The sequence below is a fragment of the Delphinapterus leucas genome, unplaced genomic scaffold (assembly GCF_059928025.1).
Source record: "Delphinapterus leucas isolate spDelLeu-1000000601 "Yukka" unplaced genomic scaffold, BTC_Dleu_Yukka2 spDelLeu_asBTCV2_sq25, whole genome shotgun sequence".
NCBI classification, from domain to species: domain Eukaryota; kingdom Metazoa; phylum Chordata; class Mammalia; order Artiodactyla; family Monodontidae; genus Delphinapterus; species Delphinapterus leucas.
This window is the reverse complement of record NW_028322234.1, coordinates 826,191-840,513: the sequence shown is the minus strand read 5'-3', so window position 1 is coordinate 840,513 and position 14,323 is coordinate 826,191. Positions and strand designations below refer to the sequence as shown.

Sequence of the window (14,323 nt, the reverse complement as noted above, 5' to 3'; positions counted from 1 at the left end):
GCCAGGAGATGAAAGCTCTAGTAGTCTGCAAAGGACGTGAACTCCAATGGGCTTGGAGCCCACACCCAGGGACCCAAGTCTGTGGGCAGTGGGGATCTTGCACTGCTCACGTCCAGAATGCCATTATGGGGATGGGGGCGTTCTGGACGAAGGTGAGGAGGTGGCTTCTTGAAGAGTAGTAAACTGGGGAGGGGGACTGTTTTAGCAACAAATTATACCAAAACTTAGTAGCTTAAAACAAAAATAGACATATATTCCTTAGTTTCTGTGGGTCAGGAATTTGGGAGCAGCTTAGGTGGGTGGTTCTGGCTCAGGGTCTCTCACAAAGTCAAGATGTTACTCAAGGCTGCATCATCTGAAGGCTTGGTGGGACTGGAGGATCTCTTCCCAAGGTGGTTCACTCACATGGCTATTGGCAGGAGGCCTCAGTCCCTCACCACAAGGGCCTCTCCACAGGGGGACTGGAGTGTCCTCGTGCACTGGTGGCTGGCTTCCCTCAAGTGAGAGAATCAAGAGAGCAAGGTGGAAGCATAATGCCTTTATGACTCAGCCTTAGAAGCCACATGTTGTCATTTCTGCAGCATCCTATTGGTTACATAGGTCAACACCATTCAGTGTGAGAGGGGACCACATAGGACCATGGATACCTGTAAAGAAAAATCATTAGGGACTGTCTGGGATGCTGACTACCACAGGGATGCTGTCTCAGACATACTTGTGTTGCCAAGACATGCGGGAGGAGGAGAGGTCCCCCCACTCTCAGCATAAAATATTACACAAAATTTAGATACATTGTTCAGCTAGAAAAGAAGGAAGGGGCATTTTCAGAGCTAGGAGAAAGAAGAACACTGCAGTGAGTGAGCCTTGAAGGCCTGCGGCCAATGATGAGTGAATAAACCTTAGGGGTTGGGGTTCTCTGGCTCTAGGCAAGTCAGTGCACAGCAACCTTGACCTACAGGACATCATGTTGGTCTACTGCATGGATGATATCATGCTGACAGGAACAGCTTGGATTCCCCCTCATCAAAAAACAAAAGTTACATGTCTTTTAATATTCCTATTAGTTGGCTTGGGGCCCTACTCACATTCCCAAGGATGTCCTCTTCCTGTGGTAGGTCTGCAACTCAGTTGCCCTGGCTAGTTTGGGGTGCAGATGTTTATTGGATAGGACCCCAGAAAGCTTGGGGCATCTCCAGAAGCACCCCATTTTCTCTGGCTACTGTTGCTGCCAAGCCCCACTGTGTAGCCAGAGGTCCAGCAGGGGTGGGGTACCCTGTTGTGGTGCAGCTGGAGTGTCCTTAGGAAGCTGGGGCTCTGCTCCCATCGGTCTGCCAGTTACCACTTCTGCCACCATCAGTGGCTCCAGGAGAGAGAAAGTGATGGAAGGTTCAGGTTCTGGCTCACCCTGGCCATCTTCTCAAAGAAAGAAGCAGTTCTGCTGCTTTAGAGCCTCCAGAGACTCTCTGATGTTGGGCTGGACCACACTGGTAGCCTTAAATTTGGGAGGACACTTCCTTTCCTCTATTCCAAAGCCTACCCTCATTTCCTATCCCAGAAGAGGGACATCACTTGGGGAGATGGGAGGAAACTAACCTGGCTATTTTCTCCTCTGCAGGTAAACCTTCGCAGTTAGTTACATGGGTGATGACCTCCCTCCAAAAGTCCTTTCTTGGAGGTCACCTTGTGGTAGAGATGTCTTGTACTTCTAGCCTGGTCCTCCAGGGCTGAAGATTTCCGCATACAAAATAACCCTTCACAGAGCTTGTGCATGGGATCAGTAGTTGTGCCTCGCGGGCTGTAGGGCGCAGGCTCAGTAGTTGTAGCGCACAGGCTTAGCTGCTCCACGGCATGTGGGATCTTCCCAGCCCACAGCTCCAACCCGTGTCCCCTGCATTGGCAGGCGGATTCTTAATCACTGCGCCACCAGGAAAGTCCCGATAGCCTAATGATTTTAAAGACAGAGAAATAGAATTTGAGTTACTTCATTTCTGTCATTCTACATGTGACCACATTTATTTCTGTTTAACATGTAAAACAGTGAGAGAGGAAAAAATGCAAACTGTGAGGTGTAATAACCTTGTTAGATTTTCATTCATATATGAAGTATTTTATTAAGTTTGACCCATATCATTACAACTGATAGTTGTTTTAAATTGTTAATTTTTTTTACTAAAAAATGAATCAAGAAGATAAAATATTTCATCAGTGGTACGATTTAGTAGTTGCCTCAAACCTTTTGTAGATGTTTTTATTTATTTTATATTTAAAATTGTGGCAAAATATAAATAACACAATTTACCATTTAGACCATTTTAAAGTGTACAGTTCAGTGGCATAAAGTACGTTCATAGTGTTGTGCAACCATCACCATTATCCATCTCCAGAACTCTGTTCATCTTGCAAAACTGAAACTCTGTACTCACTAAACAATAACCTCCCCCTTCCCTCTCCCCCTAGCCATTGGGAACCACCATTCTACTTTCTGTCTCTATGAATTTGACTGCTATAAGTGGAATCGTACAACAGAGATTTTGGGTTTATTCAAGTTCATTTATCAGTTAATTTACTAACTAGTCATAGTAATAACTAGACATTTATTTACATATGATATTACTACATCAGACTACAAGAAAGAGGAAGACCGCCCCTGACATCTAGGGCTGGCCTGGCACTCACAAGTAGGCCTTGGTGTTCCGTTGAACATGACCAATTTCATAGGACCTCAACATTAGATGAGGTCACTATGTGACTGTGATGGATCAAGGAAAAGGATTCCACTCAATAATCAGGTCTGACCACAGACAAAAACTTGACCATTGTCCCAACCTCCCAGAATGACCAGGCATCCTCTGGTCCTGGCACGTACGAGGGCTGCTTCTTTACCAATCACACCTTTAGCCTTCATTCATTCCTCTTGCCTTACAGATAGGATTTATTATTCATCCTCTGGTCGTAAAATTACCCCCACTTCTTGACAGCATCCAATCCAGAGGAAAACCCACTGCCTTGAACCCTCCTCCAAAATGCCTACAGGAGCCCTAATCCCATAACAAATTCTTTCCAACACCCTCTTGCTGAGTTGCCTCAGGTTTCCCCTGTGATGTGCATCCAACTTTGCTGAAATGAAAAACAAACCCCACTTGTTCAGTTGCGGGTGAGCTCTTGCTGGTCTTTGGCTGGGGGATGTTGACAGAATTGGAGGTTCACCAAGATTCAGCAGAAGCCCTCCCAACCTTGGACCAGGACCCTTGAATCAGTAATACTGTGTGCATCTGATACTCCTCCCAGTCTCTACCTATTTGAGGTGTCCATGGTCAGGAGACAAGCTCATGCTGAACTGAGATCTGATGTTTTGTTGAAATCCCTCAGCACTGAGTTTTTTTGTTTTTTTTTTCCAGGAATAAGGCCTCTTGAGGTTGTTTTGGTTACTTGTTTCTAGCCTTCTAACACTTGTTCTATGGTCTATCTGCCTGCCCAGTGTCTTGAGCGTTTTTTTATAAGATGAAAACTGTGTTTTTTTAATTGAGATGTAATTGACATATAACATCATATTAGTTTTTTTTTTTAATATTTATTTATTTGGTTGCACCAGGTCTTAGTTGCGGCAGGCGGGCTCCTTAGTTGTGGCTTGCTGGCTCCTTAGTTTTAGCATGTGGGCTCCTTAGTTGTGGCATGTGAACTCTTAGTTGCGGCATGCATGTGGGATCTAGTTCCCTGACCAGAGATTGAACCCGGGCTCCCTGCACTGGGAGCGTGGAGTCTTATCCACTGTGCCACCAGGGAAGTCCCAACATTGTATTAGTTTTAGGTGTACAACATAATGATTTGAAATATGTATATATTGAGAAATGATCATCACACACCAGGATAAATTTAATAAACATCCATCACCACATATAGTTACATAATGTTTTTCTTGTGAAGAGAACTTTAAGATCTACTCTTTTAGCAACTTTCAAATATACAATACAGTATTATTAACTATAGTCCTCATTGTTGTACATTACATCCCCAGAGCTTATTTATCTTGTAACAGGAAGTTTATGCCCTTTTACCACCTTCACTCATTTTGCCACTCCTATCCTGCCGCCTCTGGCAGCCACGAATCTGTTCTCTGTATTTATGAGTTTGTTTGCTTTTTTAGAATCCACATGTAAATGAGATAATATGGTATTTGTCTTCTCTGTCTGACTTATTTCACTTAGCATAATGTCCCCTAGGTCCACCCATGTTGTCACTATTGGCAGGATCTCCTTCTTTTTTATGGCTGAAAAATGCTCCTCTGTGTGTGTGTGTGTGTGTGTGTGTGTGTGTGTGTGTGTGTGTGTGTGTGTGTTTGTTTGTTACCATGTCCTGGATTTACTGTAAATAATGCTGCAATAAACATGGGGGTGCAGATATCTTTTTAAGATAGTGATCTTGTTTGCTTCGGATGAATACCTAGAAGTGGGATTGCTGGATCATATGGTAGTTCTATTTTTAATTTTCTGAGGAACCTCCATGATGTTTTCTGTAGTGGGTGAACCAACTTACATTCCCACCAACAATGCACAAGGGTTTCCTTTTCTCCACATCCTCTCCAGCATTTGCTGCTTCTTGAGAATGAATATTCTATGGGAGAGATGGGCATAACCCTGATAAGTTCATTCTCTAGTTGGACATTCTTTGTCTTGGGTCATCATTTCAAAACCTTGTAAAGATTTCCTCCTTGATCTTGTCCTTGTATCCCTGAGAACTATTTTGTTTAGCTTAGTTTGCCTAGAATTAGGAGGTTGTATCTGGCTCTGATGGGTGCTGATTGATTGGCCTTTGGCCAAGCTTCAGAGAAATAAAGTTACACATGAACCATCCTTTATGGACCATTCGGTTCCATGGGCTCTTTTAAAAAAGGGCTTCTTCCTGGTCAAACACTTACCTGCTGCATGCTTTCTAACCACAACACCACCAACTTGTACTTAGTTTTCTGACTGCTCCAATTTCACCAGTGACAATTTGGAATTGCAGTAGCCACTTTGGGGGGCTTTTTAAAAATTTTTAATTTTATTTTATTTATTTATTTATTTTTTGTGGTACGCGGGCCTCTCACTGTTGTGGCCTCTCCCGTTGCGGAGCACAGGCTCAGGACGCGCAGGCTCAGCTGCCATGGCTCACGGGCCCAGCCGCTCCGCGGCATGTGGGATCTTCCCGGACCGGGGCACGAACCCGTGCCGCCTGCATCGGCAGGCCGACTCTCAACCACTGCGCCACCAGGGAAGCCCACTTTGGGGGGCTTTTGACATTGAAAAGATTGTTCATTTAAGAGACACCTTCAAGCAAAAAACAAACTCTCATGAAGAGATTGTCTTGTTTGTTGAAAAGAGAGATCATTTTATTTAATGTAGGATGAACTCCATGCCTCCATTTCCATACCTCGGGGATTAGTAAATGTGGGCTTTCTAATTGTAAGGCTTGAGAAATTAGTCAAAGGCCCAAGTTACTCTCTAAACCAGCTGTAATGTGGTTTCTTCTGTTTTTCTGTTTCTAAAGTTCTTCCCTTCCCTTGCAGAGGAAACATAAGTAATCTTTTAAAATAACGATTTCAGATTGGTCTAAAGCCAGCTGCTTCTCACTTTTTCTGTTCCTCTCTCTTATGCTCTCAGTAAACTTAAAGATTACCATTAAAACGGAAAACAAAACAAGACATTCGATTGTTATGTGCACACTCTAGAACTATCTAGTCCAAATAAATGTAAAAGTTGTCTAAAACAAAGTTATTCAACTGTGTTTTTTATGTGTGTAGACACTCGAAAGTCTATGTGCATAATAGCCTTTGCTAAAAGATAAGAAGAAGCTTTAATTCCAAGATAAAAGAGCTTTGGGCATGGTTGAGAGTCTTGGAAAAGTAGTTTACCATATAAAAATAATGTCAACACAATATTCTGGTTTGTACATGACCAGGGTTAAATTTCTCATGATTTAAACTTTCTAAATTTCCGGATTCATTTTATGAGGTACGTAAGTTACCACTGTTTCCATAACCTGTATATAGTTTTATGTCACTAAATGAAATTATAATGTTGGATGTCTTTTTTTATTGTGGTAAAATATATATAACATAAAATTTTACCACCGTAACCATTTTTAAGTGTACAGTTTCGTGGTACTTAGTACATTCACATTGTTGTGCAATCATCACCACCATCCATCTCCAGAACTTTTCTTCATCCCAAACTGAAACTCTGTACCCATTAAACACTAACTCATCATTCTCCCCTTCCCCCAGCCCCTGGGAATCATTGTCCTCCTTCTGTCTCTATGAATTTGGCTATTCTAGGTACCTCATGTAAGTGGAATTATACAATATTTGTCCTTTTGTGTCTGGTTTATTTCACTGAGCATAATGTCGTCAAGGTTCATCCATGTTGCAGTGAATGTCAGAATTTTCTTGTTTTTGAGGCCGAATAATATTCCATTGTATGTATATGCTACAGTTTGTATATTCATTCATCCACTGATGGACATTTGGGTTTTTTCCACCTTTTGGCTATTGTGAGTAATGCTGCTATGAACATTGGTGTACAAATATCTGCTCAAGTCCCTGCTTTCATTTCTTTTGTGTATATACCCAGAAGCAGAATTGTTGGGTCATAACGGTAATTCTACATTTAATTTTTTGAAGAACTGCCATACCATTTTCCACAGCAGTTGCATACATTCCCACCAGCAAAGCACAATAGTTCCAATTTCTCCGCTTATTGGCCATTTGTATATCTTCTTTGGAGAAATGTATATTCAAGTTCTTTGTATATTTAAAAATCAGGTTGTTTGTTTTTTTGTCATTGATTTGTAGGAGTTCCTTATATATTCTGGATGTTAATCCATTATCAGATATATATAATTTTAAAATATTTTCTCCCATTCCATGACTTGCCTCTTTACTCTGTTGATTTTGTCTATTGATGAAAAAAAATTTTTTAATTTTCAAGTAGTTCTATTTATATAGTTTTTCCTTTGCTGACTGTGCTTTTGGTGTCACATCAAGAAATCATTGCCAAATCCAAAGTTGTGAAGCTTTTCCCCAATGTTTTGTTCTAAGAGTTTTATGTTTTTAGCTCTTATATTTAGGTCTTTGATCCACTAAAAAATAATTAGCTTCTTTAATTTACGTTATTAAAATTTTACTTTATTTAGTTTTTAGTCATGATAAAAAAACATAAAATTTACCATCTTAATGATTTTTTAAAATATATCATTTTATTTTATTTTTTATTTTTTTTGGCCATGCCGTGCAGCTGTGAGATCTTAGTTCCCCCACCAGGAATTGAACCCACGCCTTCAGCAGTGAAAGCGTGGAGTCCTAACCATAGGACTGCCAGGGAATTCCCCATCTTAATGATTTTTTTAAAAAAGATTTATTTATTTAATTTATTATTTTTGGCTGCGTCAGGACTTAGTTGCAGCACATGGGCATTTCGTTTTGGTGCGCGGGCTTCTCTTTAGTTGTGGCGTGTGGGTTTTCTCTTCCCTAGTTGTGGCACGCAGGCTCCAGGGTGTGTGGACTCTGTAGTTTGCGGCCCGCAGGCTTTCTAGTTGAGGCGCACAAGCTCAGTGGTCGTGGCACGTGGGCTTCGCTGCCCAGCGGCATGTGGGATCTTAGTTCCCTGACCAGGGATCGAAGCTGCGTCCCCTGCATTGTAAGGCAGATTCTTTACCACTGGACCACCAGGGAAGTCCCTCTTGATGATTTTTAAGTGTACTGTTTAGTAGTGTGAAGTACAGTATATTCACATTGCTGTGCAACTGATCTCTAGAATTTTTCACCTTGCAAAACTGAAGCGCTATACCCATTAAACAGTAACTCCCCATTTTCTCCTCCCCACCAGCCCCTGGCAACTACCATTCTACTTTCTGCGCCTATGAATTTGACTACTCTAGATATCTCACACAAGTGGCATCACACAGTATTTGTCTTTTTGCGACTGGCTTATTTCACTTAGCACAATGTCTTTAAGCTTCACCCATGTTGTAGCATGTGATATGATTTCCTTCCTTTTTTAAGGCTGAATAATATTCCATGGTATGTATACATTGTATTTTATTTATCCATCCATTCAATGAACACTTGTGTTACTTCCACCCCTTGGCTATAGTGAATAATGCTGCTATTTTGAACATGGGTATGCAAATATCTCTTTGAGATTCTGCTTTCAATTATTTTTGATATACAGCAGTAGGATTGCCAAATCAATACGGTAATTCTATTTTTAGTTTTTGAGGAGCTGCCATACCATTTTCCATAGTGTTGTGCTGTTTTACATTCCCACCAACAATGCACAAGAGTTCTAATTTCTCCACATCCTTGTCAACACTTGTTTTCTGTTTTGTTTTGTTTTGATAGTAGCCATTCTAGTGGGTGTGAGATGATGTCTCATTATGGGTTTTTTTCCTTTTAAACAGACTTTATTTTTTAGAGGAGTTTTAGGTTCACACCAAAATTGAGCAGAAAATGCACCGAGTTCCTGTAAACCCTGTGTCCCCACACAGAGCAGCCTCATCCACTTTCAACATTCTGCACCAAAGTGGTACATTTGTGACAATCGATGAATCTTACATAATTATCACCCAAAGTCTATAGTTTCATTAGTGTTCATTCTTGGTGTTGTACATTGTATGGGTTTTGATAAATGTAGAATGACATGTATCCATCATTATATTATCATACAGAATAATTTCACTGCCCTGAATATCCTCTATGCTCAGCCTATTCATCCCTCCTACCCTCCCCTCTTAACCCCTGTAGCCACTAATCTTTTTACTGTTTCCATAGTTTTGCCTTTTTTAGAATGTCATATAGTTGGAATTGGAGAGCAGATTAGGCCACCCCAAGAAATCATCCTTATTGTCAGGGATAGGGAATTCAAGGCTGAGAAGGCTCTATAAACAAATTTTGTTTCTTTTCATTAATTTGCTACCCCAAGTCCAAACCCCCTTGTTTTGTCAAATCTTCACAAGTAATTGTTTCTTTGTCTAAAAGGTTAAGAAGCAGCCTGCTTTGGTAACTTCTCTGAGTCTCACATTCCTTCAAGCACTCACATGTACAAATTAAATTTTTCTCCTGTTAATGTCTTACGTCTAATTATTAAACCAGCCACGAAACCTAGAAGGGAAGAAAGGAAAAGTTTTCCTCCCCTAAAGAATAATACAGTATGCAGCCTTTTAAGATTGGCTTCTTTCACTTAGTAATACACTTTTAGAAAAAAAATTTTATTTATTTATTTTGGTTGCTCTGGGTCTTAGTTGCGGCATGCGGGATCATGGTTGCGGCATGCACATGGGATCTAGTTCCCCAACCATGGATTGAACCCAGGCCCTCTGCGTTGGGAGCGCGGAGTCTTACCCACTGGACCACCAGGGAAGTCTCTTAGTAATATACTTTTAAGGATCCTCCATGTCTTTTCACGGCTTGATAGTTCTTTTTTTTAGTGCTGAATAATATTCCATAGTTTAGATATACCGCAGTTTTTTTTATTCATTCACCTACTGAAGGACATCTTGATTGCTTCCAAGTTTTGGTAATTATGAATAAGTCTGCTATAAACATTCATGTGCATGTTTTTGTGTGGACATAAGTTTTCAACTCATTTGTGTAAATACTAAAGAGCATGATTGCTGAATTATATGCTAAGAGTATGTTTAGTTTCGTAAGAAGCTGCCAGTCTTCCAAAGTGACTGCATCATTTTGAATTTTCACCAATGAATGAGAACTCCTGTTGCTCTACATCCTCACCAGCATTTGGTGTTGTCAGTGTTCTGGATTTTGGCCAATCTAATAGGTGTGTAGTGGTATCTCATTGTTGCTTTAATTTGCATTTCCCTATGACATGATGTGGAACATCTTTTCATATGTGTGTTTACCATCTGTATATCTTCTTTGGCAAATTGTCTATTCAGGTCTTTGGCCCATTTTTAAGTTGGATTGTTAGTTTTCTGTTGTTGACTTTTAAGAATTCTTTGTATATTTTGGATAACAATCCTTTATCAATATGTCTTTTGCAAATATTCTCTCCCTGTCTGTGGCCTGTCTTTCCATTCTGACAGTGTCTTTTGCAGAGCAGAGGTTTTTAATATTAATTAAAATGAAATTATTATCTATTATTTATTTCATGGATCATGACTTTAGTGTTGTCTCTTATAAGTCATTGCCATATCCAAGGTCATCTAGTTTGTCTCCTGTGTTACCCTCTAGGAGTTTTATAGCTTTGTTGTTTTACATTTAGGTCTGCGATCCATTTTGAGTAAATTTTTTTTTTTTTTTGCAGTACGCGGGCCTCTCACTGTTGTGGCCTCTCCCGTTGCGGAGCACAGGCTCCGGACGCTCAGGCTCAGCGGCCATAGCTCATGGGCCCAGCCGCTCCACGGCATGTGGGATCTTCCCGGACCAGGGCACGAACCCGTGTCCCCTGCATCGGCAGGCGGACACTTCAACCACTGCGCCACCAGGGAAGCCCCCCCATTTTGAGTAAATTTTTGTGGAGGGTGTAAAGTCTGTGTCTAGATTCATTTTTTTAAAATCTAATTTTACTTTTGGTTGCGTTGGGTCTTCGTTCCTGTGTGCAGACTTTCTCTAGTTGCAGCAAGCGGGGGTTACTCTTCGTTGCAGTGCGTGGGCTTCTCATTGTGGTGGCTTCTCTTGATGTGGAGCATGGGCCCTAGGTGCATGGGCTTCAGTTGTTGTGGCGCATGGGCTCAGTAGTTGTGGCTCACGGGGTCTAGAGCACAGACTCAGTAGTTGTGGCGCACGGGCTTAGTTGCTCCGCAGCATGTGGGATCTTCCTGGACCAGGTATCGAACCTGTGTCCCCTGCACTGGCAGGTGGATTCTTAACCACTGCACCACCAAGGAAGTCCCTAGATTCATTTATTTTGCATATGATGTCCAGCTGTTCCAGCACCATTTGTTGAAAAGACTCTTTTCTCCATTGTATTGTCTTTGCTCCTTTGTCAAAGATCAGTTGACTACAGTTATGTGGGTCTATTTCTAGGCTTTCTACTCTCTTCTGTTACTCTATTTGTCTATTCTTCCACCAATACCACACTGTCTTGATGACTGTAGCTTTGTAGTAAATCTTGAAGTTGGGTAGTGTTAATCCTCTAACTTTATTCTCTTCCTTCAATATTGTGTTGGCTATTTTTTTTCCAGTTACTTCATTTTTACTAGTTCACATTTTCAGCAGACAAATCAAGGTGCAAACAGGGTCTTTTACCCTTCCATAGAAACTTTAGAATCAGTTTATTAAAGTCCATAAATTAATTTGTTGGGATTTTTATTGGGATTGTGTTGAATCACAATCCAGTTTGGAAGAACTGACATTGTGACAGTATTGTGTCTTCCTACCCATGAATATGGAATATCTTTCCATTTATTTAGTTCTTCTTTGATTTCTTTCATCAGAGTTTTGTAGATTTTTCTCATATAAATCTCGTACATATTTTGTTAGATTCATACCTATTTCATTTTTGGGGGTGCTAATGTAAATGATACTAGATTTTTTCTTTTCTTTTCATCGAACTATAGTTGATTTACAATGTCGTGTTAATTTCTGCTGTACGGCAAAGTGATTCAGTTATACATATAAATACATTCTTTTTTATATTCTTTTTCATTATGGTTTATCACAGGATATTGAATATAGTGCTCTGTGCTATAAAGTAAGACTTTGTTGTTTATCCATTCTATAAATACTAGTTTGTAGCTGCTAACCTGGAACTTCCACTCCCTCCCTCCCCCACACCCCTCTCCCCTTGGCAACCACAAGTCTATTCTCTATGTCTGTGAATCTGTTTCTGTTTCATAGATAAGTTTATTTGTGCCATATTTTAGATTCCACTATGATATTATATTTTTAATTTCAAATTCCACTTTTTCATTGTAAGAAAACAGTTGACTTTTGAATATCCATCTTGTGTCCTGCAAACTTGTATCTTGCAACCAGGATCACTTATTAGTTCCAGGAGTTTTTTTTTTTTTTTTTTTAATGTTGATTCTTTCAGATTTTCTACATAGATGATCAAAGTTTGTTTGATCATGGGGGAGCCAACCTTGGAGAGCTGAGCGTGAGGCAGGGTGCTGGGCTGGTGGGCTGGCCCCGGGCTCCCTGGCTCAGGCTCCTGACCCCACTTCCACACGGAGGCATTTCTCAGGACAACTGGCACAAGCGCTGCAAGACTGGGGGCAAGAGAAAGCCCTACCACAAGAAGTGGAAGTATGAGCTGGGACACCCCGTTGCCAACACCAGGAGTGGCCCCCCGCCGCATACACACAGTCTGTGTGTGAGGAGGTGAAAAGAAGTACTGGGCCTTGAGGCTGGATGTTGGGAACTTCTCCTGGGGCTCAGAGTGTTGTACACGCAAGACAAGGATCATTGATGTTGTCTATAATGCATCCAACAATGAACTGGTCCATACTAAGACCCTGGTGAAGAACTGCGTCGTGCTCATTGACAGCACACGTACCAACAGTGGTACGAGTCTCACTATACACTGGGCCACAAGAAGGGGGCCAGGCTGACTCTTGAAGAGGAAGTGATTTTAAACAAAAAACGTTCAAAAAAGAAATTCAGAAGAAATATGATGAAAGGAAAAAGAATGCCCAAATCAGCAGTCTTCTAGAGGAGCATTTCCAGCAGGGCAAGTTTCTTGCATGCATTGCTTCAAGACCAGGACAGTGTGGCAGAGCAGATGGTTATGTTCTAGAGGGAAAGGAGCTGGAGTTCTATTGAGGAAAATCAAGGCCCGGAAAGGCAAATAAATTCTCTTCCCTCCTATCTTAGCTCATGTAATAAAGGTGTTTATTGTTCTAAAAAAAAACCCCAAACTGTTTGATCACAGAAAGTTTTATTTCTTCCTTCTCAATCTGAATATTTTTATTTCCTTTTCTTGTCTTATCATATTAGCTAGGCTTTCAGTATGATGTTGAAAAACAGCGGTGAGAGGGGACATCCTTGCCTCATTTCTGATCTTAGCGGGAAATCCTCGAGTTTCTCACCACTAGGTATGATGTTAGCTGTAGGTTTTTTTGTAGATCGTCTTTATCAAGATGAGAAATTTCCTCTCTATTCTAGTTTGCTGAGAGTTTTTTAAAAAATAAATTTACTTATTTATTTTTGGCTGCGCTGGGTCTTTGTTGCTGTGCGTGAGCTTTCTCTAGTTGCAATGAGTGGGGGCTACTCTTCATTGCAATGCAGGGCTTCTCATTGTGGTGGCTTCTCTTGTTGCAGAGCATGGGCTCTAGGCACGTGGGCTCTGTAGTTGTGGTGCACAGGCTTAGTTGCTCTACGGCATGTGGGATCTTCCCGGACCAGGGCTCGTACCCATGTCCCCTTCATTGGCAAGCAGATTCTTAACCACTGGGTCACCAGGGAAGCCCATCAAACATTTATTAATAGTTCTAAACCTTTTGTTTCTCTGTAAAAGGAAGCCAGTGTTCAGTAATTAATGTTTCAGTATCTTATTTTATTTGGAAACGACCTAGTTATTTAATAAACTTCCATCATTTAACTTAATTTAGCACAACTCTAAATTTTCATGTTGTTGAATATCTGGAGAGATTTTTTTTTTTTTAAGCTTCAACCCCATGCGGCATGAAGGATCTTAGTTCCCAGACCCAGGGATCGAGCCTGTGACCACTGCAGTGGAAGTGTGGAGTCTTAACCACTGGACCACCAGGGAAATCCCTGGAGAGATTATTTTTAGATGGACATTCCTAAAACATAATTATTCCTAAAAAGTTCACCCAAAGCTCTTATCTCATTTGCATTTTCTTTCCTTAAAAGTTTCCTCACATTGAGTTTCTCCAGCAGTCAGCCACAAAGGGCTTATGGACTAATGAGATCCTGATCTCCTTAGCTCTCACCCATGGCGAAGTCGAGCCTGAGGCAGCCAGAACCCCTGGGCCACTGGTCTTCAGCAGCAAGCATCCTCATCCATTTACCACAGGGTGCTGAAAACTATTTCATTTTCTACACATGCAGTGAGTGAAAATGGCTGAAAAGTGGTGAGAAGAGCTGGTTTCTCCATTTCCCTGGCCCTGAACCAAGATGATGGAGTAGAAGGACGTGCTGTCACTCCCTCTTGTGAGAACACCAGAATCACAACTAGCTGCTGGACAATCATCGACAGGAAGACACTGGAACTCACCAAAAAAGATACCCGACATCCAAAGACAAAGGAGAAGCCACAGTGAGATGGTAGGAGGGGCACAATCACAGTGAAATCAAATCCCATAACTGCTGGGTGGGTGACTCACAGACTGGAGAACACTTATACCACAGAAGTCCACCCAGTGG

General features: G+C 41.2%; 1 pseudogene; it reads left to right on the top strand.

Moving 5' to 3' along the window:
• Positions 1 to 131: 131 nt before the first annotated feature.
• LOC111169856 (small ribosomal subunit protein eS8 pseudogene) lies at positions 132 to 13,081 on the top strand (annotated as a pseudogene).
• Positions 13,082 to 14,323: the final 1,242 nt, after the last annotated feature.